This window comes from Manis pentadactyla, chromosome 1, assembly GCF_030020395.1.
Source record: "Manis pentadactyla isolate mManPen7 chromosome 1, mManPen7.hap1, whole genome shotgun sequence".
NCBI classification, from domain to species: domain Eukaryota; kingdom Metazoa; phylum Chordata; class Mammalia; order Pholidota; family Manidae; genus Manis; species Manis pentadactyla.
This window is the reverse complement of record NC_080019.1, coordinates 199,524,490-199,530,489: the sequence shown is the minus strand read 5'-3', so window position 1 is coordinate 199,530,489 and position 6,000 is coordinate 199,524,490. Positions and strand designations below refer to the sequence as shown.

General features: G+C 42.0%; 1 protein-coding gene across 2 annotated transcripts in view; it reads left to right on the top strand.

The window, feature by feature from the left end:
* Positions 1-266: 266 nt before the first annotated feature.
* Positions 267-6,000, top strand: part of MGLL (monoglyceride lipase) — a 128,048-nt gene continuing 122,314 nt past the window's right edge. Inside the window, exon 1 of one of the 2 annotated variants that reach the window (XM_036911579.2) lies at positions 267-382. The gene's annotated coding sequence lies outside the window, so the exon portion shown is untranslated. Of the gene's footprint in view, positions 383-4,870; positions 4,894-6,000 lie in introns of those variants that run through there. The other variant, XM_036911583.2, reaches the window with a different exon arrangement.

Below are 6,000 nucleotides of genomic sequence, written 5' to 3'. Positions count from 1 at the left end.
TGTCACATCCATTCTGCGTGCTTCTTGGATGGTGGCCTCTGTCTAGCCTGGATTTTATTTTTGTACAGATTTATCTTAAATATTCTTAATTTGTAAAAATCCTACAATTATCTCCCTCCCCCCCAAAATTCCATGGCCCAACTATCCCCCAAACTGTGGGTTTTAAAAATTAATTGAGAGCATGGATTCTCTGAGCATGCAATAATAAAGAACATAGATGCATATATATTTATGTGCTTATTTGCTCATTTTTCTGTCTCCTCCAGGCAGAGCAGAAGAGCACCAGTAAGAGGAGGCATCTCGTCTGTTTAATTCTGGCTGTATCCCCAGCACCTGGCCCATAGGAGGGGCTCGATCAATCTGTGGAGTGTCTCTTGTAAAGGTACTTGCGGTATTAGCCGCCTGCTCTGAGTGCGCATGTCTGCCCCGATGAGGGAGGTAAAGGCTTTCTCAGTGCTTGCCCCTCCCTGCATTGGCTCCTCGCCCTTCCCTCTGTCAGGCACGTGGCACTCTGTGACTGCCAGGCGCCCCCTTGGCTGCCGCAGCAGGCTGGCTCTGCTATGATGCGTGCGTGCTAGGGTTTCTCCCTTACACTTCCAGGGGTTCTCTGGAGTGAATTAGATTAGCTAATTTGCGCAGAAGATGGGCCGTTCAAAATGCAATAACTGTTTAGGAAATGAAGGTTATTTTCTGAAGATAGTGTTTTTAAAGCACATTTTAAAATCTAACCAAGAAGGGGCTAAATCAGAGTGGGGTGTAGCTAAGTAGACAAGGAAAGCTGGTAGTTTCTAATGTAATGAAGCTATCAGAGGGCAAGGAATTGAGAGAGAGAGAAAGAGACAGGGAGGGATGGGAGAGGGCAGAGGGAGGGACTGCATATTGCTCCGTTTTTAACAAACACAGTCAAAGTGCACAAATGTTTACCAAGCCTCTACTATGTGCTAGGTGCTCTTCTAGAAACCAGGACAAGACAAAACTCCTATTCTCATGGAATGTTCATCCGCCATCGCAACTGTCAGAAACAGAAGGAAATAAAATATGCAAGCCCCATGTGGAACATTAAATTTTCTAGTAGGCACATTGACAAAGTAAAAAGGGGAAAATGAAATTAATTTCAATAATCAATTGTAACTAGCCCAATATACTGGGTTAGTCTAAATGTACGGTTTCAACACATAATCAATATAAAAATTATTAATGAGATACTTTATGTTCTTTTTTAATGCTGTCTTCACACTCCAGTGTGTATACACTCCTCAGTTCAGACCAGTCGTGTTTCCAATGCCCCATAGCCACACCTTTACCCTATTGGAGGGTACCATTCTAGATGATAAACAATAAATAAAGATGTGATATGTAATAAGTATACTTAGGAATCATACAAGTTTAGTACTGAGAATTGTGACATATTATGAAGCCCTCACAATAGTAAGGGTATTAAGAAGAAAATGTAAAGAGGACCGTGAAAGAGGATAAGGGAGCCCTTGGGCCAGGGCGGGAAGAGCAGGCTTCTCTGGGAGGGAGGCTGGAGGGAGACAGGGAAGGAGGCTCGCTGAGAGTGGAAGGAGAGCTTCCCAGGTGGAGGGCCCAGCAAGAGCAAAGGCCCCAAGTCAGGACCCTGAGTGGAGTATTCAAGAAGGTGGGTGCAGCTGGGGCACTGGAAGGTGAGAACTGGGGGACAAGGCTTGGGCCCAGCTCCACGGAAGCTCACAGACTAGCCAAGACATTTGGCCTGCCATCTTGTCACTGGAGGACATGAATCCATGCTCATGTCTCCCAGATGTTCCATTTTTTTCCACATTGGAGGGGACATATAAAAGCCTTTCCCTGATGTTGTCTTAGGACCTTAACACTTTAGATGTAGTTGTTAGCATGGCTTTTCTTTCAGGGTTCCTAACAGTTTCTGTATTACAATGACTGCCATGAATCCATGGTGCTCTGGACACATGGACACCATGTCTGGGGGTTGGAGGGCATTACATGCCAACACTTACCCAAATAAAGGCATTTTCTCCCATAAAGGCATGGTGTTACAAGTCACTAGTATACTGTTTGAGTATCTTTATTTCAAAGGTACTATAATTGTGCTTGAAAAGACAGTTATAAATGCATTATCGGCTTTGCTCTAGTATCAGATATTTGGAGGGTTTTGTCCTCTTCCTTAACCGAGGAAGCCCAACTTAACCAGCTCTTCCTTGTGCTACTGATCAACTCAATTCCCTACATTCTTTGAACACCCACTGGTATTGTAGTGCTCCCCAAGAGCAACCCTCAAAGTTGTGCATCAGGTGAGCATCACAATGGAAAAAGCCTGGGTTCCTGAGTAACCACATGGAGCAGAGAAACCACCTGGGGGCAGGCGTGAGCATCCCCAGGAGGCTGAGATTTTGGACGACCCTTTGTGTTTCTTTCTGTAAGCTTCCTCGATGTTTTACAATGGGATTTTGTCACCCCTTCTCTCCCTTTTCCCTCTTTCCCAAACCCTTCTTTTGCAAAGCCCTTCTCAGCCTTGCTTTCTGGCCTTCCGGGATTGGGAGTCAGTATGTATGGTTGCCCCCACTTCCTGCTGCTGAGCATGATCACTCCCAGAAAGTGATGTAAGATGTTTCTGGGCTCAGTTCTACCCCTATCTGATGGTGTGACTAGGGTTCCTGTTAGTGTGGGGCTGCTGGCCATATGAAAACAACTTTTCTTAGCTCTCCCCAAAAGAAATTCTAAATGTTACTACCTCTTATAATAGCTTTCCCTGACTAGAGGCTCCCTTCCTACCCAGGCAACTATCTCTTCATGATCTGGCATAACTGTGCTACTTCATTTCAGTACCATTTTGGGGACTGTAGCAATGTTCCCTATTGTTCTGGCTTAATTTCTAAATAAACATTTATTTTAGAACTGCATGTTATTGCCAACGTTTTTGAACTTGGTCTTTGTGATCTTCTTTGGATGCCAGAATTTGAAGAATTTTGTCTCTCCCAGCATTTTGCCCTGTTTTGTCACATGCCCAGGCCCTCCCCCTGTTCTTATGTCTCTGAGCACAGAGGGGCAGTAGCCCAGATGTGGGTTGGTACACAACTTTGCCGCTTCATGTTTGCATGTTCTTGTGTTGACGTATCACATAAATACTGAGGCAGGAAAGAACTAAACGACTTTAAAGCGCTGAAAGGGCTTCCCACTAGAATAGCAACAGTTCAAATACCGTATTAGTCAGAGCAAGTAATGTTAGCTGCTGTAACAGGCAAAAATTCAATTCTCAGTGGCTTAATGAGTTAAGAGGTTATTTCTCATTTGCTTCAAAGCCCAGTGCAAGTTGGTGGGGGTCATAGTTTCTCTGCTCCACACATCATTCAGGAACCCAGGCTCTTTCCAGTTAGTATTTCCCCACACTATCTTCTAGGAATCCTCAACTCCTCCTTCACCCTAAACTGTAAGGGTGTCTGGAAATGTAGTCTAGCAGTATGCCAATGAGAAGGAGGAGTGTTAGCAATCTCCACCACAAATATGGCTTTACTTCATCGTGTATATCACAGCCTTGTTCCATGCTGCATAGTTAGGTAAGCCAGGGGTGGCTTCAAAGGCATAAAGAATGCATTTGTTCTCAGCAGATTGCCTTAAGTTACTTGGCCAAAAAATGTTGGAAGTCCAGCATCTAAGAGGAGAGGCCTGAGAACTCAGTACCAGTGGTTTTCTAGTATTTGTTGTTTCCTTTTTGACATCTAGATCTCTGTTCCCTTTAGAATTTGTTCTTTAGTAAGGTGTGAGCTGTGGATCTAATGTTATCTTTTTCCAAACAACTAACCAGTTGTCCAGGGCTATTTGTTAAAAAGTCTGTCTTTGCCCCAGTGATTTGAGAAGCAATCTTTATTAAACACCAAATCCCTATATGCGTCTTGGTCTGTTTTCGGACTTTCTGTTCTTTTCCACCAGTCCATTGGTCTATTTATGTGGCAGTATCACACTGTCTGAGAAGGTATTGCTTTCATGTCTGGCAAGGCATTCTTGCCTCTCAGACATTAAATACTATTCCTGCATTTTAAAAATCAAGAGCTCTTGTATCAACTGGCTAACTCCCAGAGAAACTTTTTGCAATTTTTATTGAGATTGTTTAAACTTTTTGAATTAATTTAAGGAAAACTGGCATGTTTATGATGTTGTCATTCTATCCAAAGGCAAGGAATGTGCTTCCATTCATTCACATTTTTTTCCTGTGTCTTTTAAAGGTGTTTAATATGGGGTTTGCATATTGCTTGTTAGGAATAAGTTTTCCTCCTAAATATTTTCCTGCTCTGTCATTATTGTAAAAGGGACTTTTCCTTAATATCCTCTAATTGAGTATACATATGTTTTATATAATATATTAAAAAATATATATTTATAACATGAACTAAATATTATATTTATATATTTATGATAGTATAAATTAAATATTGTTAATATAAATATTTATAATAGTATATATGTTAAATCATATACATGTATTTTTTAAAGGCTATTGATTTCTATGTGCTGATTTTATATCCTGCTATCTTATGGATTTTTTTTAAAGATCACTATTTTCTTCTACCTGCAAAGTTCTTAGGAACCACCTAAGGAATATTTTCAAAAAGAAATGCTGAGACTCCTCCCCCGTCTAAGGTTGGCAGGAGAATGTCAGGGGCAGGGAGAATTTGGATGGTATTCTGCTTCTCTGGCCAAAACCCACTGATTGAGACCCGGAATGTGAGCAACTCAGATCCATGTCAGATCAGAGCAGAGTCAGAGCTAGTGGGCTGGGCTGAGCAGTGCGTTCACCACTGTGTGTTCACCAGAGGCCGGCACTCTCAAGCACTGGGGAAAAGTGAGAACCTCAGAGGGACCCCCAAAGGGGTCCAGGACGGTGACTGTAGACATTTGCAGGTACTTATGTATTTACGTGTTTACTTTTGAACTGCAGGTTTAGGGGGCTGAGCCAATCACCCCTCCCCTGCCATTTCATGCTACTTTATCACGGTTGAATCTTTCTTCTTTTATTTACATTTTTCTTCTTTCTTATTGACTTATTATTTTATTGTTTGCTACTTATTACTTTTTCTTATTGCTTTTCATTTATCATTTTCTGTATCTCCACATCCCTCTTCCAACTGTCCTTCCAAGCAAATATCACACTTCTGTTCTGTTTATAGCTCATGATTTTAAAATATATTTTGTGTCTGTAAAAAAGCATGTAAATGGGAGAGTGTTACAGATTCCATTGTTTTTGACTTTGTTCACCTAGTGCTTGTAAGATCCATCCTATTACTCTGGGTGCATCTGACCATTGCTTTGAATTCTGCAGGACATTCCATGGTGTGTTCACTGCCCCAGGTGTGCCAATCAGGATGCAGGGCTGGTCCCTCACAGGGACTGTGCTGCCCTGCCTGCCGTGGGCCTGCGTGAGGCTGTCCTGGTGGGGGCTGGCCCCTCCCAGCAGCAGGGTGGCTTTCCTGCAGCCCCGCCCCTGCCACCCTGTCCTTGGGCTCAGCTGTCACCTGTTGCTAGGCTAATCTGGCCTACTAGTCAAGGGCATTCATTCATTGTTTTGATTACTGATAATTTTGAGCATCACTTCAAAATGCTTATTAGCTCTTTGAGATTCTGTTTCTATAGATACCCCGGTCATGTTTTTTGCCCATTTACTCATTTTATTTTTCCTTTTTAAGACAGTTGTCCTTTTCTTGTTGATTTTCATAAATTATACTTTTCATAAAGTAATCCTTAATTTGACTTGGGTGATATCTTCTCCTTTTCTTCATCTTCTCTCTTTGTTGAAAGGAAATCCTTAATTTTGATGTAATCGAATTTTTAAAAAAATTTTACAGTTTGTGTTTTTAACTTTTAATTGAAGACATTCCTCCCTTCACTTGGTTAACAAAGATATTGTCCTGCATTTTCTTCTATTAACTTATAAAGCCCTTCACTTTTGGGCCTGTAACCTGTGTGGTGGTAGGTAGAGATTCAGCTGTGTTTCCCAGTGCCATTCACAGA